This window comes from Cervus canadensis, chromosome 18 (genome assembly GCF_019320065.1).
Source record: "Cervus canadensis isolate Bull #8, Minnesota chromosome 18, ASM1932006v1, whole genome shotgun sequence".
NCBI lineage: Eukaryota > Metazoa > Chordata > Mammalia > Artiodactyla > Cervidae > Cervus > Cervus canadensis.
The window spans coordinates 57,646,949-57,665,193 of record NC_057403.1 but is presented as its reverse complement, the minus strand read 5'-3'; positions in this window follow the sequence as shown (position 1 = coordinate 57,665,193).

The window sequence follows — 18,245 nt, the reverse complement described above, 5'->3', positions numbered from 1 at the left end:
AGGATCATTGACATCATCTATCTGAGTCCTTGGTGTTACAGGTGAAGGTTTCACCTGAGCCAGGTATGCAATGTCTTTCAGGAATCGAATATCTGAGTTTGTACTGAACTGGTCATGCTATGGGCTTCCCTGGTGGCTCAGACGGTAAAGAATCTGCCTGCAGTGTGAGAGATTGGGGTTCGATCCCTGGGTCGGGAAGATCTGGAGAAGGGAATGGCTACCCACTCCAGTATTCCTGCCTGGAGAATCCCATGAACAGAGGAGCCTAGTGGGCTACAGTCCATGGGGCCACAAGGAGTCAGACACGACTAAGCGACTAACACTTTCACTTCACTTTTCACTTTTTTGGAATTGGGGCTCATGATCTCATCAGAGGGTTCATGCTCTTATGAGACCCCCTCCATACCCTCCAGAAAAAAATTGTGTTGAGGAGGTAGAGATTATCTCACTGTTATACAATATACCAGAGGCAACGTTTGATTGCAATTCCCAAATCTGTCCTCTCCCCATCGTTTCCCAGCCCACCCAGAACTCAACAGCAGATGCACGGCTGAGTGGAAAAGCCACTTCCTCCCTCTGGGCCAGGCCAGAAATTTCAAGCCCCATTTGAGATGCAGCAGTGGGAAACCTCTGGCAGGGGCAGGTGCCACCGCTTTCAGGGCCAGGACTCAGTGTGGGCTCTTCTGAACAAGAACCTCCCTCCATTCCACCAGGCAGGGAACTCTGCTGCGGTCCCGCCTGCACTTTTGCATCCAAGGGAAACTGTCACCCTTTGCTGGAGGCAGAGACTGTGGTAGAGAACTTGCCAAACCCAGTGACCGTGGAGAAGGGTGTGATATTAGGAAATCTGTACCATGTCTCTGCCTCAGCAGAGAGAAACTCACATTCCCCTTGGATTCCTAACAACAGAGTAAATTAGCTCATTAAAAAAATATTATAAGACACCTGTATCTATAGACTCAAGGTCCACACCCATACAAAACCACGGATAGAGTTTTCATTTCCTGTGAGAAGTACAAGCCTGGACTCACTGGGGCCTCCCTTTAGTCCAACTTGCTATAAATTTTATCTGAACAATAGGAGAGCTATTCACAGACTCTCTGGAGGAACATATCCCAACCATCAATATTAATGAGAATGAACCTGAGCAGACCAGCTTAATAAAATAGCTAAAATGCATTTACACATCATTAGCATGACGAGCTCCCAAATTTTCATCTCTGAACAGCCAGCCCATTTCAGAAGAGGATGGCCAGGAACCTGCCCAAAGATCCAGCGAGTGCCTGCCTCTCAAGGCCACTTTCCTGTGTATACTCTGGCTTTTGAGCTAGATCACCTCTTCAAAGGGTTAGATCTGGTGGCTCAGATGGTAAAGAATCTGCCTGCAGTGTAGGAGACCCAGGTTCGATGCCTGGGTCAGAAAGATCCCCTAGAGAAGGGCATGGCAACCTGCTTCAGTATTCTTGCCTGGAGAATCCCACGGACAGAGGAGCCTGGTAGGCCACAGTCCATAGGGTCGCAAAGAGTCAAATATGACTGAGCAAAATTTCACATTTTTTTTTACTTCTTCAAAAGCAAAAATTGCCATAGATTAAGACTTGGATTCTTCCCCACTCCTTTCTTGGCCTTCAATAAATCACAATCCCCAATATGTCTTTGACATGGGGGGAAATACCTTTATTCTTCTGCATTTAGAAAATGTATAATAATATATGCCTTTGAATAATACAGCAATAGGTAGTCAATCAACCAATATTTGGTCTTACAGTTCCTGTTTTAAGAAAAAGTAGATCATGTTTTGGGCCACAGCAGAACTTTCAGAGTGATGGTAACACCTCCAATCAGGAGTCTTACAAAAGACAAACCAGTATTTCAAATCCCTGGGTATCGTGGGTCTGGACTGCCCCCCTAATACGAAACCATCTCTAATAATGGACACTCTGGCATCCCCAGGGAAGCCTGGATTATTTTAGGATCTTGAATATTTTAGGTTAGTATTAATAACACTTTGCTCTATATTTCTTCGGCAAGATTTAACCTAGAGGGTTAGATTGGCCATGTGCTCAGGCATGTCTTGGACACAGAAAAAAAGACTTCCTCCTGGGTTCTGACTTTGGAAACCTCCGCTCCTTCTTCCCCTCGCCATACACGACCTCAGGACTGCCTCTCTTGATGCCCTCAACCATGAACATTCCTGCTATAGGCAGAAATGACTTTCAAAGTCTCTTTCTCTGGTCAGCTTAACCCCATGAGATATAAATATGGTGCAGTTGAAAGATCATGAGACCGACCGTCTGACTCTACTACTTACTTATTAGCAGGATCCTCAGCTTCTCTGAACCTGAGCTGGTTGTTGTTGTTTAGATTCTAAGTCGTGCCCGACTCTTTGTGACCCCATGGACTGTAGCCTGTCAGGCTTCTCTGTCCATGGGACTCTCCAGGCAAGAATACTGGAGGTGGTTGCCAGGCCCTCCTTCAGGGGATCTTTCCGTCCAAGGGGTCGAACCTGGGTCTCCTGCACCGGAGTGGTCTCCTGCGTTCCAGGCAGATGCTTCACTGTGTGAGCCAGTGAGGAAGCCCGAGCCTCAGCATCCTTACCTGAAAATACATAGAGGCCAGAATTCCTACAATGCAGGTTGTCAGGAGACAAGAAGAAACTACATAACACCCTTGATACTGAGGGGATGTTCAACAAAGGGGAGCTGCTATGATCATCAGTACTCTCTAGAGAAGCAGCAAGTGCCGGGAGATGACCATCACAGCAATTACATTATCATTAGAGATATGATCAGTGTCACAATGTCGACATTTGACAGTATTCTGTGGGGTTCATCACGTAGAACAATTACTGCTAATCCTTTCATCAGACTCCAGCAATCAACCATCCATCTGGGTCTCCAGGATGTCAAACCACCACTCCATTCATGCAATGTCATTGTATCACAGACTGCTCTTAGGAGCAATCTCCTCATTGGGAGATGCATTTGAGTCAGTTCTAGTGAGGTGGAGGAACCGAGAGCCTGTTATACAGAATGAAGTAAGTCGGAAAGAGAAGAACAAATTTTGTATATTAACGCATACATATGGAATCTAGAAAAATGGTACAGGAATAGAGACACAGACACAGAGAACAGACTTTGGACACAGCGGGGGGGTGGGGGGGGAGGTGGGGCTAACTGAGAGAGTAGCAGGGACACATACCACTACATGTGTAAAACACACCGCTAGTGGGAGGCCGCTACAGGGGCGCAGGGAGCTCAGCCTGGCACTCTGTGACAGCCTAGAGGGGCGGGGGCAGCTTCAGGAGGCAGGGGACACGCGTGTACTTGTGGCTGATCCACAATGTCGTGTGGCAGAGTCAACACAATATTATAAAGCAATTACCCTCCAATCAAAACTAAAGAAAAAAAGAAGGCATCTACTGTTTAATATGCTGACCAAGCCTATGTTTTACCCCTCCCAGTATGTCTACAATAAAACCAATCCATGCTATGCTTAATCCCCCTCCCATACCATCCTCACGTGTAACCTGTTTGAACCGTTCTTTCCTTCCCTCTCGCTACCCTGTGGACGCACATCACCAGCTTTCTTATTCAGTCTGGATTGATGGATCAGTTCAATCCATCAGACCGATTTTCTGATCCGTATTAACTGGCTGCATTGCCTCAACAATCCAATCAAGAGACATGGTGCATTTGGCGGTCTGTGAGGCTTAAGGATGCAGACTCTGCCTTGTCCTTACCCCTACCCCAGCGCCTGGCCGAAACTCTGGCACAGGATGGGTACTCAGTCCTTAGGGTAAATAGTGAAGATCTCTATTCCCACCCAGGCCCTGTTTTAGAAACACTGTTCCCTGGATCATGGGACTGGTTGAAAAGTTATTGAGCACCTCTGAAGTGCACATCCTTATCCTTCAAGAATACTCAAGACAGGATTCTGACCAATTAGAAGATTTGCACTTGCATGCTAAGTCACTTCAGTCGTGTCTAACTCTTTGTGACCCTATGGACTTGTAGCCCGGGGACTCCTCTGTCTTTGGGGATACTCCAGGCAAGAATACTGGAGTGGGTTGCCATGCCCTCCTCCAGGGCATCTTCCCAACCCAGGGTTTGAACGCGTGTCTCTTACATCTCCTGCTCTGGCAGGCAGGTTCTTTACCACTAGTGCCGATTAGAAGCTTTAGAACATCTCAATTCAGATTACAGAATGAATTAAAGCAGCTCATCAAGTGCCACAGGCCTCCTTCTGTGTCTGTTCCTGCACAACTTCCTGCTTCCTGAATGGCTCCCAGGAAATACTGGGGCCTCCCCATCAACGCCAGGAGAGCAGAAGGCCCAGCTTCTCAGCACAGGTCAGTATTCACAGCTGCACCCTCTGTGAAGCGTGGATGCGAGGCCTGTGTCAGCAAGTCCCAGACCTCCCAGGAATGGGCTGGCGCCAGCCTCATCAGATTACAATGTCCCGAACGGTGCTGTCAGCCAGATCCTTTATCCAACACGAACTTTAAGTTGTTCACAAACCCTGAACCTTTCGGCTAGGTATTTGATCATATCTCAGGGAAAGAGGGGGAACATGAACATTTAGTGTCTCCAGGAAAGGGAAAAAAAAAAAAAGCCCACACAACACTGTCTGTGATGTCAGGAGGATGGGAAAGAGGATGTTATCTAAACGTGTTTACCTGCTCTTGCCCAAGCCAGGTAATTTCTGGGAGATGCAGGCGGAGCTGAATAACCATTTATGAAATTGCAAATGAATAAAAAACACCGGCTCCATCTGAGAACTGAAAGGCGATGTGCTTCCTAGTCAGGGAACCAGGACCCAGGTGGTGCCCAGTTCAGCATGGAAACCGGAACAGGCTGCCCAGCGGGGGACAGGAGTGACGTCATCCCCGCCCTCAAGGAGCTCTGGGCGTAGAAAGGAGAGAGGTGTGCAAAGAATGCACTTTCGACACAGTGAGATGATAGCAACCAAAGAAGTATGCATGAGGGCCGGTGCCAACGCCATGCAGATAAAGGACTGACCAAGGCTTGGTGTTTGAGGAAAGCGGCTTGCAAGCAAATAATCCCTGAGCTGGAGGCTGAAGGCCCAACAGGAGTTTACAAAGTTGGGGGAGATAAAGAGCAACCTGGGCAAAGGGTGTGTAAAGTGAGGCACATTCTAGGTCAGCAGTCTTTCGATCCCGCTTTAGGGACAGACCTTCGTTCACGCATAGCGATGAGTAAAGCTGCTCGCTCTCCACGAAGCTGGGGGGGGGGGGCAGGGGGCTTCCATTCTGTCCTCCCTTGCTATTCGCCGCCCCCACCACACTTACACACAACGGTCCTTCAGGGGCCCCACCCCAGACCTGCTGAATCAGCTTCTGAGTTTAGAAAGACTCCCAGGGACCTGTGTTCTTCCCACTGAAGTTGGATGAGGAAACCTATGTTTCCCCCAACAAGTGTCCCCAAGAGAGGGGTTAGGATGGGAGTGTATGAACACTGTCAGCCCACCCTTGCTCTCATCTTGAAATCTCCCTCCACTGCCAACCTTAGGCCACCCAAAGCCTGGGCTCATAGTAAGAGCAAGAGAGAGAAGGAAAAGGATGCCATATAGCAATCAACTTATGCCCCAGTCCTGACCGCACCCCCCCCCAGAAAAAGAGGAAGGAGATGACCTGGAAAATCCAGGCAAAGCTGATTCCCCAGCCAGGTTTCACACACAGGCATTGGGGGGTCCCTGGGGCACCTCAGCTGCCCGTGAGTCAGGCCAGCAGTTTTAAAGCAGCATCTTCATGACCTTCCCCTTCATTGCTCCAACCTCCTTGGTGCTCCTGCCAGAGCCACAGGGCTCCGAACATCACAGATAACCTCTGGGGACCACTCCCTCATCTGTCCCCACCATCCCTTCCCGTGCTGGCTACAACTGCCTCCCGTGAGGAAGGAAACGCCCAACTCCCCCTATTGCCTGGGCTCCTTATGAAGCCCATCTTTCAGTTTTTACACACAGGGACCTTTCCCAGGTCCAGACTCCATTCTATACTCAGATGATCCTTCCACTCAGAGAATCGAGGATTCCGCAGCACCCGGTGCAAACAGGTTTCTGGCAGCGCCAGCCCACAGGGGCCCTCAGCCAGTGGGTGCTGGGGATGGGGTGTAGAATCCTGAACCCAGGAGAGGTACAGGGTACCATTCAGAGGCCCCTGCGGGAGCAGCCTACAGCTGCCTTGCATGGGTCTCGGCCTGAAATCACAGCTCCTCTGGCCTCCGTCCTCTGCCCTGCCCTGCTCCTGAACTAGTCCCACACCCAGGAATCCTCGGGCAGGGCCCACTTCTAAGGAAACTGCCCTCAGACAAGGGTCGTGGGTAACTGTCGCATAAACTACCCAGCACCCGGGAGGTACACGCACCTGTTAAATTTGTTCCCGTGTCTGCAGTCAGGATGGCCCTCCTGCGGGGCACAAGCCTTGAATCATGAGATCCCCAGGGTTAGAAGGAACAGTAATCGTCTTGGAGTCCTGAACTCCTGAAATACCTTGAATCAAGCCCATCTCTCCCTGAAGGGGATTACAGTAGCCTTTGAATGAAATAAGCAGGAACCACCGAGCCACCCCCTCCGTCACCCAACTTTATTGTGCCACAATCAACAGCCATCTCAAGTGGAGATGAAGCCATGGAGAGCGGATATTAAAGCCACCCGCTGCGCCCAGCTTCCCCAGATCGGAGGCCAGATTGCCCACCAGCCGTTCTGAGCCACCTTTGCACGCTCAACCCTGCCTGGCTGGTGGGGAGGAGGGCTCTGTCCTTGGGCCACAGGCCCTCCCCACCCCCGACATGTTAGCACCCACCCTTCCTGAAAAACGGGGTCTTCCTGCAAATAAGCTCAGAAGTACGAAAACATACTAAAAAGATGGTGCAGGCTGGGGGACACATAGCATGCACAGAGTTATCCTCTCTTTTGAAAAGAAAATTCATTGTTTGTGAATAATCTGTGGCATTGATCTGTATTCGAAGAGCAGGCTTTGACGTCATCCACTCAACAGGAAGAGATCATAGGGGTCTCAGAATGACAAGGAGCACTTGGGTAACATTAGTTGTTGCCACTTATGTGCCAGGTACTATGTTCAACGTTTAACAGTCTTTTTTTTTTTTTGGCATGCAGGATCTTAGTTCTCCAACCAGGGATTGAGCCCATGCCCCCTGCACTGGGAGACTGGACTGCCATGGAAGTCCCAGTGTTTAACAGTCTCTGAAAGAGGTCCGTTCATCTTTGATTCACAGGTGAGGAAACGGAGACTCCAAGAAAGTGAATGGTTGATCTCGACCCACATGTCTGGCAGAGATGGATTAAGCCCACGCCCGGTTCCACCTGCCTCGAGGGCTGGATTCTCAACCCAAGCTTTTGCCAGGGATTTGGGTTCAAACTGTGGTTTAACTTCCTGTTGTTGTTCAGTCACTAAGTCATGTGTGACTCTGCAACACTATGGACTGCAGCCCGCCAGTCTCCTCTGTCCACGGGATTCTCCAGGCAAGAGTACTGCAGTGGGTTGCCATGCCCTTCTCCAGGGGATCTTCCCGACCCAGGGATCGAACCTGGGTCTCCCGCACTGCAAGTGGATTCTTTACTGTCTGAGCCACCAGGGAAGCCCATTATCCAATAAGCTCCCATTCTTATACTGTGGGGTTAGTACTTCAATGTATCTTTGGGGGAAACTCAGTTCAACCTGTAACAGAGAACAAGCAGCCAGAACCAGAAACTCAATTTCTAAACGAGATTCAGAGAGGATGAGGAGAGACCTGCCCTCCTCCCCGACTGAGGGACCCCCAGGTGAACACTTAACACCTTTGATCTTGAGTCTCGATCTCCATCTCTGTTCATTGCTACCAAGGGGATGGGCGCAAAGGAAGCCTGCTCACCACCGCACTGCAGCAGGAATAACAAAGAACACGGAAGGAGGGAGGGCCAGTCTTTAAAACGTGGCACCCTCCAATGCAGTGTTCTGGGGGAAAACCTCTACAAAGCTAGTTGGTTATGACTTTAGTCTTACAAAACGTGTCTCATTAAACTGAGATAGGGTTCTCAGTTGCAAGCATGGAAACAAACTCGAGATGGTTTTAGCTGAAAGGGAATCTATTTTAAAGAGAGGGTCTAGTTGACATAGGAGCCAGGAAGGCTGCAGGACCCGGCTGAAACAATGGCCAGGAATGGGGAGTCTGACAGCCAGAACCGTAGTCAGAACCCCAACCAGCCCAGTGGGGACACTAGTGCCGCTGAGAACGGCCACGGCCACGGCCCCGTCGCCACAGCTGCCCACAGGCCTTGGACACGACCACGGGGGCCAGCACAGCTACCAGAAGAGACTCCCCCTGACTTCTGGGGGCCACTGACTCCAGACTGGTTAAGATTAACTGGTTGATCATTGAATCATCGGTTAATGATTGGCTAAAATCATTGGCTAAGCCTCCCACATGAGGGATCCAGTGGCAAGGGTATCTGGGAAAGCATACATTCAGCTTTTTTTAAAGCTTTAATAGAGAGAGGGCAGGGCTTTCCTGGTGTCCAGTGGTTGAGAATTTGCCTGACAATGTAAGGGAACCTAAAGAGCCTCTTGATGAAAGTGAAAGAAGAGAGTGAAAAAGCTGGCTTAAAACTCAACGTTCAAAAAACTAAGATCATGGCAACTGGTCCCATCGCTTCATGGCAAATGGATGGGGAAACAATGGAAACAGTGAGAGACTTTACTTTGGGGGCTCCAAAATCACTGCAGCATGAAATTTAAAAGACGCTTACTCCTTGGAAGAAAAGTTATGACCAACCTAGATAGCATATTAAAAAGCAGAGACATTACTTTGCCAACAAAGGTCTGTCCAGTCAAAGATACGGTTTTTCCAGTAGTCATGTATGAATGTGAGAGTTGGACTATAAAGAAAGCTGAGCGCCAAAGAATTGATGCTTTCAAACTATGGTGCTGGAGAAGACTCTTGAGGGTCCCTTGGACTGCAAGGAGATCCAACCAGTCCATCCTAAAGGAAATCAATCCTGAGTTTTCATTGGAAGGACTGATGCTGAAGCTGAAACTCCAATACTTTGGCCACCTGATGCAAAGAACTGACTGATTGGAAAAGACCCTGATGCTGGGAAAGATTAAAGGCAGGAGGAGAGGGGGACGACAGAGGTTGAGATGGTTGGATGGCATCACCGACTCAGTGGACATGAATTTGGGCAAGCTCTGGGAGTTGGTGATAGACAGGGGAGCCTGGTGTGCTGCAGTCCATGGAGTCACAAAGAGTTGGACACGACTGAGTGACTGAACTGAATGTAAGGGACACGGGTTCGATCCCTGGTCCAGGAAGATCCCACAAGTCGTAGAGCGACTAAACCCGTGTGCCACAACTACTGAGCCAGCGCTCTAGAGTCTGAGCACCTAAAGCCTGTGCTCTGCCGTAAGAAAACCACCACAATGAGAAGCCCATGCACTGCAACAGAGAGTAGCCCCTGTTTGCTGGAAGGAAAGAAAGTCCACGAGCAGCAGTGAAGACCCAGTGCAGCCAAAAATAAATAAATCTAAAAAAAAAAAAAAATAGAAGGCTTCTGACAATAAGCCTATGGAATTTCACACATATGGGAAGGAGGTTCAAATGTTGAGCAAATAATGAAAAATAGCTCTAAGGGAAGATTAAACCTGCTTATCCAGGAGCAAAGGTAAGACAGAGATGGCAGAAAGTAGATTAGGGATTGACACAGATGGGGGGAGAGGTGAGGTGATGGTACTCAAGGGTGCGGGGTCTCTTTTTTGAAGTGAGAATAGTGTTCTGGAACTAGTGGTGCTGGCTGCACAACTGAATTATAGAGGGTGACTTGTATGTAAATGTGAACTATGTGTGAGTGCGTGTTTAGTCACTTTAGCCGTGTCTGACTCTTTGCAACCCCACGGACTATAGTCCACCAGTTTCCTCTGTCTGTGGGATGTCCCAGACAAGAATACTGGGGTAGGCTGCCATTTCCTCCTCCAGGGGATCTTCCCGACCCGGGGAAGAAACCCAAGTCTCTTATGTCTCCTGCATTGGCAGGCAGCTTCTTTACCACTGAGCCCCCTGAGAAGTCCTGTATCTCAACGAAAACAGAAGTCTCAGAAGGCATCCAGGCTCCTCTTATTAGCAGGCAGTGTTGGGAAAGCTGGCCAGCCATGTGCAAACCACGTGGGCGTTAAGCTCTCTGAAGGTCCACAGCTGGGACTCAGAACCAAGCAGAGGGGACTTGGAAGCCCAGCACTCTCTGTTCCCTCCCTGGGCCCGGGAAGAAGGTAGCCAGGGCATGATGCATAAGTGGCCCCTCACCCTCCTGCCCTCCAGGATCGGGGCTGTGGGATGTGTGGGGGAGTGTTCTCAGGGGCCAGGCCAAGCCAGGCCTCCCTGGCAATGCACACCGTCTGCAGACAAAGTCTTACATCAAACCAATTAAAGGCCTCTCATCTCTGCAGCCCTATTCCTGCCTCGCAGCCAGGGACGGGCGGCTGATGCTGGGGCCACGGGGACTTGGACTTATCAGCAGGGGCCGGCAGCACTGAACCCTGGGGCAGATCAGATGGGGAAGGAGGGGTGGGGGGGAACCCCGAGCTCTCAGCCAGCAGGGGTCTGGACTGAGCTGGACCCCGAGTCGTGGGGGACTCATGTGGCCTTCCCCTCAGCCCTGGACATTCCTACCATGGAGGCTCAGGGCACACACCTGGGCCTCTGGCCCCCAGTTCATAGCACTGCATTACGAGAAAGCATGAGGTGCTCAGAGGGTGAGGGACGGTCTCTCCTGTGACTCATTTGCGGGGATCCAGGCTCAGCAGGAGAGAGGGGGTGGAGGGGGGACCCCCAAACCTCCCAGAGCAGCGTTCTCAAAACCTGTTTGGCCACGACTGGCCACATCACACCCTGGTAGATCCAAATATAAAACAGAACACATCTGCATGAAGTAATCCTCACCCTTACCACCTGCAGCACTCTGCCTGTGCTGGACTTTATTCCATTCCATTCCTTTTACACACACACACACACATATATGTGTGTATATATATATTTACAAAGGCTGGTTGTGACCCACAAAAATGACGTCACGCATCCGTGACGGGGACACCTGTGCTCAGAATGACTTGCCACATGGGCGCTGTGCTGTTGAACTGGGTTTGAACCAGCTGGCGCAGAATCCAGCCAAGTGACTTAGCGTCTGGCACCTGGCCACTTTTTCTAACTGCTAATACCTTGATCCCTTGTCCCTGGCCTCCGTTCTGGAGTGGGGCGCAACTTGCTGACTGGTCTCCCCAAGATGCACCCTGGAACTCCCTCTTTGCACATTCCGTGCACAGCCCATGGCAAATTTGTGAGTGTGGGCATGCCAGCCCTTGCTCAACACCTCCACACTTTCCCTTTGATCTCTGGATGAAGACAAAGCTTCTGCCCCGGGCTGATGGGCCCAGAAGCCAGAGTGGTGTGACCCCTGCGCCCCTGACCCCCTGCCCCACCCCTCCTCACCTTGAGCCCACCCCCCTACCTGAAGTCTCTTCCCCCTTTCTCCTCCCCTCCTACCCCTCCTCACAACTCCAGACCCACCCCTTCTTCCGAGTGCCTGGTCAGTGTCCTTACCTCATTCCTGCTTGCCGCAGGGACTTTGCACACCCTTTCCCCTCACCTCTTTACCTCGTTCACGCCTACCATCTGCCCTTCAGAACTCAACCCAAAGTCACTTCATCTAGGAAGCCTTTCTCGACTTCCTGAGGCAAGTCCAACCTCCCAAATAACCCCTCTGGACCGCACTCCTCACCCCCAGAGCGCTTCAGGGCCGCAGTTCTGTGTTACTTAGAGAGTTACTGGGTTAATCCAGGAGACTTCCAGACCAGGACTTCCCAGTGCCCCCCCGGGAGTTAGAACCAACTAGAGACATTTCCAAAACTGCAGAAGGCTGACTCCCCGCCACTCGACCATAACCCCCACCTCCCACCTATTCCAATTCCGTTCCTCCGGGATTGTGGCTTCCCAAGGGGAAGGAGAATCACTGGGCTGGGCCCTCAGCCTCAGGATGGCAGCGATGAGGTCGGCTTCCTGCCCCACTGTGTGCCCCAGTGCCTAAGGGAGGGGAGGAGGGGAGATAAGGAGAAAGAGGAGGGAGGGAGAGAGGGAGGAGGGGGAGGAGGGACGGAAGTAAAGGAAGGGAGGGCAAGGAGTCTTTTTAAGGAGGGTACACCTTTCACCACGAAGAATCGATGACTTTGCCCTTCTCAGTTCCAGCCCCTGGAAGATGCTAATAGCCTGGACACAGGAAGCGGGCTGCAAGCCTGGGGACCTAGGCTCTCAGGGCCCCAGCTCATGGGGGTGCCTCCACTGGCCCTGCAGCCACCCCCAAAGCCGAGAAGGTGCCCCCACGGCTGGGGTGGGGTGGGGAAGAGTTCTGCTTAGCTGGAGGAGAAGATGGGATTTTGTCTCCGTCTGCCTCTGACCTCACACAATGGAGCGCAACCACACTGACTCTTATCCAAGCTCCTTCGGGTCTGCATGACAGCGCCCTGAGCCTACGAGGGCATCAGGGCCACAGCCAGCCCCCCAGCTAGGGCGTCAACGGGAAAAGGCCTCAACAAGATGACAGCCCCCAGTCTCCCAGCGGCTTGTGGTTGGAAGGTAAGAACTAGGTCGAATACATAACCCACTCAACTAAAGCCTCACTGCTGCGCAACATGCTGCTGGGGTTGGGTGGGGAGGTATTAGGAGCAGTGGCTTTGGAGTCACGCAGACCTGGGTCCCCAACCCACCTCCCACCCATGGAGTCTTGATCAGGTGGCCCCACTTCTCAGCCTCAGTTTTCCTAACTGTAAAATGGGGACAATAAGATGCCCTCATCAGGCTGTTTGTGGGGCAGAAATGGAGTAATCAGTCCAAAGTAAGAATGAACTTTTTGGCCAACCCAATACTTAGACTCGAATTTTGTGGCCAAAGACATTCTTTGACTTCTGGCCCCTGCCAGTCTCGCCAACCACCTCCTCCCTCTCGTGGCTCTAGCCTCCTGGGACCTTTCTGCTCCATGAGTAATTACAGCTTGTTGCCACCTCAAGGTATTTGTTCTGCTGTTTCTCTTCCAAGAACACTCCCATCATTTGTCATCAAGGGCCTGGCCCGAGGTCTCCTCTGATGACCCCGTCCTGTTCAAGAGGCCCCTCTCGCCTTAGCAAATTTCTGCCCTCTTCCTCAGTTTTACTTCCTTTTGAGCATTTATCAGTAACTGAAATAATCCTGTTCATTTATTTTTTGCTTACAACAGTATAATTGCACGGGAGGAGGAGCTTCTAACTCCCCTCCACCTTCCCCGAATTGTCAGCTCCATGGGAGCTAACTGCCTATATGATTAGTTCTCGCTGCTCTGGCATTATAATGATGCCTGGGGATAGTGGCACTCAAAACGTGTCTGTTTCAATGTCTGTGTGAATGAATGAGTGAGTGAATGAATGCAGGAATGGACAGTGCCGTGGTTGGTACACAGTCAGTGCTCAGAAAAGGCTGTTTATTTAATATCCTCATTGTGACGATCACCGTGAGAAAGCTTGTCACTAATAACGGAGCCCTGCACATGTATGGCATCCTCATTACTTCATTAGTTCCCCTCCAGGGGAATAACCAGCTGGGTTAGCTCTGGGGCTCAGTATCACCCCCAGGAGTCAAACTGGAAGCCACGGGGGCCTGTGATGGGTTCAGGAAGTCCAGACTGGCAGAGGCCCAGTCTGGTGGCCAAATGTGAGGGCAGAAGCTTCCTTGGGGGAGGTATTAGTGTTAATATAAGTGCTAACTCAGAGAGGCAACAAACACCCGCTCTTGGTGCATGGACACACACACATACACACACACACTCCCCACCTCACTCCCACCAGGGCCCTGCCAGGCAGATCCAGCAAATAAGAAACCTCTGGAGGATAGATCTTCAGGCGCCTCCCTGGGCACTGTCTGGAGCGACCCTCCCATCATTAATACCCCCTGCAGCTGAGCACATGCATTTTATGGGGATGAGTATAAATAAACAGCAACAGGAGCCTTCAAAGAAATGACCCCCAGAGGAAACCTGATCTACAGGCAATTAGAACACTTCTGTTCGGATAATTGCTGGCTGAAAAAGTGAGCCTGGTGCCAATTCTCAAAAGGCGCCAGCGCCGGCCACCCCAGGCTGATCTCAGCCTCCCGTCTGGCATGGCACTGGGAGATGGTGCTCCAGGGGGTGTCCCTGAGGTTGTGAGAGGGGATTCTGCCCCTCCAGGGACAGTTTTAGCAAAGCCTTTTTGGTTGTTCCAACTGGCACTTAGCGGGTAGAGGCAAAGGATGCTGTTAAACATCCTATAACATGGACGGCCTCCATACCAAAGAATCGTCAGCTCAGAGGGTCAGGAGCACTGAGGGTGAGAAACTCTCGTCCAGGGCGGGCAGAAGCCTGCAAGGGCAGAAGCTTCTAATGCGCTCCAAACACCCACTGCAGGTCAAACATTTTGTCAAACACAGCTCGTGATCCCTGAATCCTCAAAACAGCACTATGAGGTTTAATCACCATCCTCATTTTACAGTTAGGGAAACTGAAACTTAAAGTGGTTTTTATTAATAAAAGGGGGCAGCTTGGCCACGATTGTCTTGGCAGTCAACACAGAGCCAGATCTCAAAGCTGAACTGGTGCCACAAAGCCTGAGCTCTCCCCTCCAAGCTGGACCATAAAGGTTTTAAAACTCTATGCCGGTCACTCTTACATAAGCATCTTCTTGACCCCATGGGAAATGTGAAATGGTGGGAATAGCAGGGACTTCAGCTTCCTGTGGACCTGAATTCAATGCCCTGCTCTGCCATTTTTCACCTGCCATGCAACAGGTTATGGGTGTGCTAGTGAAACTCTCTGGACCTCAGTTTCCTCATCTGTAAAATGGGCTGATACGAGTAGGGGGAACTGAAGGTGGCAGGTGAGAGGGGAGGTGCATTGCGTGGGTGAAGGGAGTCATTCCTGGGGCTGCCAGAACTCTTTACTAAGTCCCCTGTGCAAGGCTTCCTTTGGGGAAAGCCTTGTATTTTATTTACTGGTGATGGTAGCAAAAGGTAACAATTGCCTGTCTCACCAAATGCCCAAATATATAACATTCCAACCAGGACTAAGCAGGTCTAGAGAAGCAGGCTGAGGTGAGGGCAGGGGAACTTCCCTGCACTTTGTGAAGTCACCTGGCTTTGAACCTCGCCCAACCTGGCCTTCTCTCTGATGGAGGGGAAGAGAACGAACACTTCATAACCTGTTGTGTGCAAGTGCTTTTGACATAGCTCTTCCAGGTTTCCCAAAAGTCCCTATGAAGTCGTGGCATACACATTTCATGGTTGGGGAAACTGAGGTCCAGGGAGGTTTATTAATTTTCTCAAAGTTGCACAGCTGAAAAATGGAGATCTGAGCCCTGACTCCAATGCCGGTGACTTTGACCGCCTCACCTTAAGCCCAGTGAGCGTAGGCAAGACGGCGGCAAGACGGATGAATTCACCAGGAGCCTCTCTGGCTCCTCTCCCCATCCCGCTGGTGTGTGTTGGCCACAGTGGGCACAGGCTCCAAGCCTGAGACCAGCCTCCTTATCTGAAAAGATTAATGTAGGCAGAGGGCACATGGGGACTGAGAACCAGGACCTTCTAGGACAGCACTAAGAGAACTTTTAGCAATGAGACACTAAACGGTCGATGCCTGTATATCCAATACGGTAGCCACCAGCCACAAGTGATGAAATGTGACTAGCATAACTATGGAACTCAATTTTCCATTTTATTTTATTTTAAATAATTGGCTTTTAAAATTCAGTCACCAGTGGCTTCCATATTGATTGGACAGTGCAGGGAAAACAGAATCCTCAGCCTCTGAGCATTTTTGGCTTTTAAAATTCAGTCGCCAGTGGCTTCCATATTGGTTGGACAGTGCAAGGAAAACAGAATCCTCAGCCTCTGCGCGTTTTTGCCAACAATGTGCTTCTCAGAGCTCCCTTCCACAGGAATTTCAGGTTTAAGACGCACTAGTCCTCAACGGCTCTGGACACATGGATGAGAAACCTCTTGAATGAGCTGAGCTCGTGAAGGGTAATCTCATTCATGTTTCCAATCCACAGACATGTGCTGAGATCCTACTGCTCATGTGGGTACCATCCCCATCCAGGAGGAGCTCCAGAGCGGACAGACACAGTTAGGGATAATGATAACCATGACATCATCATAGCGACGCTGATGAGGAGTGTGATGCTGACAGTAGTGATGGTGACGATAGTGGTGACATGTTGGTGACAGTGATAATGCGTGATGGTGATGATGGCGGTGAGGATATGGACGATGGTGATGATGGCGATGGAGAATGGTAGTGACGGTGAATGACAAGGATGGTGATGATGGATGATGATGCTGATGATGCCAAAGGCACTATATATGAGGCAAGAATGTGGACTCGGAGTCTCTCTGGATTCAAATCCACACTCTACCATTCACTAGCTATGAGACCATGGGCAGGTCATTTGGCCTCTTTACCCCTCAGATCTTTTGAAAACTGAGGTTAATAAAGTATGTCTTCCTAAGATGGTTGAGAGCACTAAATAAAAAAATATAATGTGCACAGAATAGCCTGACACATAGGGAGGACCAACTGAATTAACATTTTATTATTGTTACTATTATTCATTATCACTGATTCAGGGCCCACTCTTTCCCAAGTTGTTTTACACAGTCTCAGTTGGTCCTCACACTGACTCTACTCTCCTCCCCATTTGACAGGTAAGAAAACTGAGGCTCAGATAAGTGTAAAGAATTTGTGGACTCTTAGAGCAAGTGGCAGTGCTGTGATTTGAGCCTGGGTCTACCCGTCTTTGGGCTTCCCAGCTGGTACAGCAGTAAAGAATCTGCCCGCAATACAGGAGATAGGAGTTCAATCCCTAGATCGGGAAGATCCCCTGGAGGAGGAAATGTCAACCCACTCCAGTGTTCTTGCCTGGAGAATCCCACGGACAGAGGAACCTGGCAGGCTATAGTCCATTGGATCACAAGGAGTCGGACAAGACTGAGCGTGTACACACACACACGTACTACACTATGTCTTCAAAACGTTTTAGGTTGCTTAATTGCCCAGGATGCTATTAAATACAAATGAGAGATGATAGGGGTTCTCAACATGGTGCGTGTGGAAAGAAAGAAAGCGAAGTGTGACTTGGGTCAGTCCCGTTACTTCTCAGATCCTCAGGTGCCGCAGCCATGAAACACTGTACAGATGTTAAAGGATCACATGGGTGAATAAATAAGACAGTCCGCATAAAAACAGCTGCATGGAGCTTTCACACATAGAACACTCATTATCAGCTCATGTTTTTAACCAGCATTAAATCACCGGGCATAAGCCTGGCACACAGTCTACAAACACTCCCGGCCCAACCTTGTCTTCACGCCCCCACCCCTAAAAAGACACAGCAGTAACCTCCAAACGGTTTTATCTGAATGGGACAAAGGAAAGTGTTATTCCCCACAAGGCTTTTGACTGCCTGGCAAGGCCCAGGGAGGAGGGCGGCAGCTCCAGGACGCATCCGCCGGAGCCTCTGCCGCAGACCCTCCCCAGGGCTGGGGGCGACCCACCACCCTGGAGTCTCATCCCAGCGAAGTGAAGTGCAGAGGCTCCGTGAGAAACCCTGAAATCACTGACAATCAGCCGGGGTCAGAACTGCCAGGGAAGGGAGAGGGTATTTATAAAGCTGGCGCCGGTGCCTGAGCCCTCAGGAACCTGAGAGGGCGGCAGCTTCCCCACCCCGCGGGGAAACCGAAGAGGAAAAACACCAACATGCTCCGAGCTTGGGCACCAGTCAAGAGCCACGGAGGGCCATCCAAGTCCCCTTCTAAATTTAGAACATTCAGCCAAACCCGTTCCCCTGCTCACCCCGCATCTCTGCCCTGGGCTGGACCACGGCTTTCTTCTGAGAGCCAGCCACATGGATGGGAGCCCAGATCCCAACCCGCTTTGTCTCCATGCTTGTCCCCGTCAGCACGGACAGCCAGGACCCCGGCGGTTCTCACACCTGAGACAGCAGTGTGGGAGGAAGGGACCTGAAGTCAGAGATGGGAGTTCTCGTGCTTCTGCTGGCTGCTGACTCCGACCAGTTGGGGATGTTAGACAAGTATCTCCAGCCTCCTACTGTCTACTCCGAGAGTCTCATATTCATCTGGACCACGACCAAACCTAACCCAGCAGTTAAGGGTGGGCACCCAACCCCT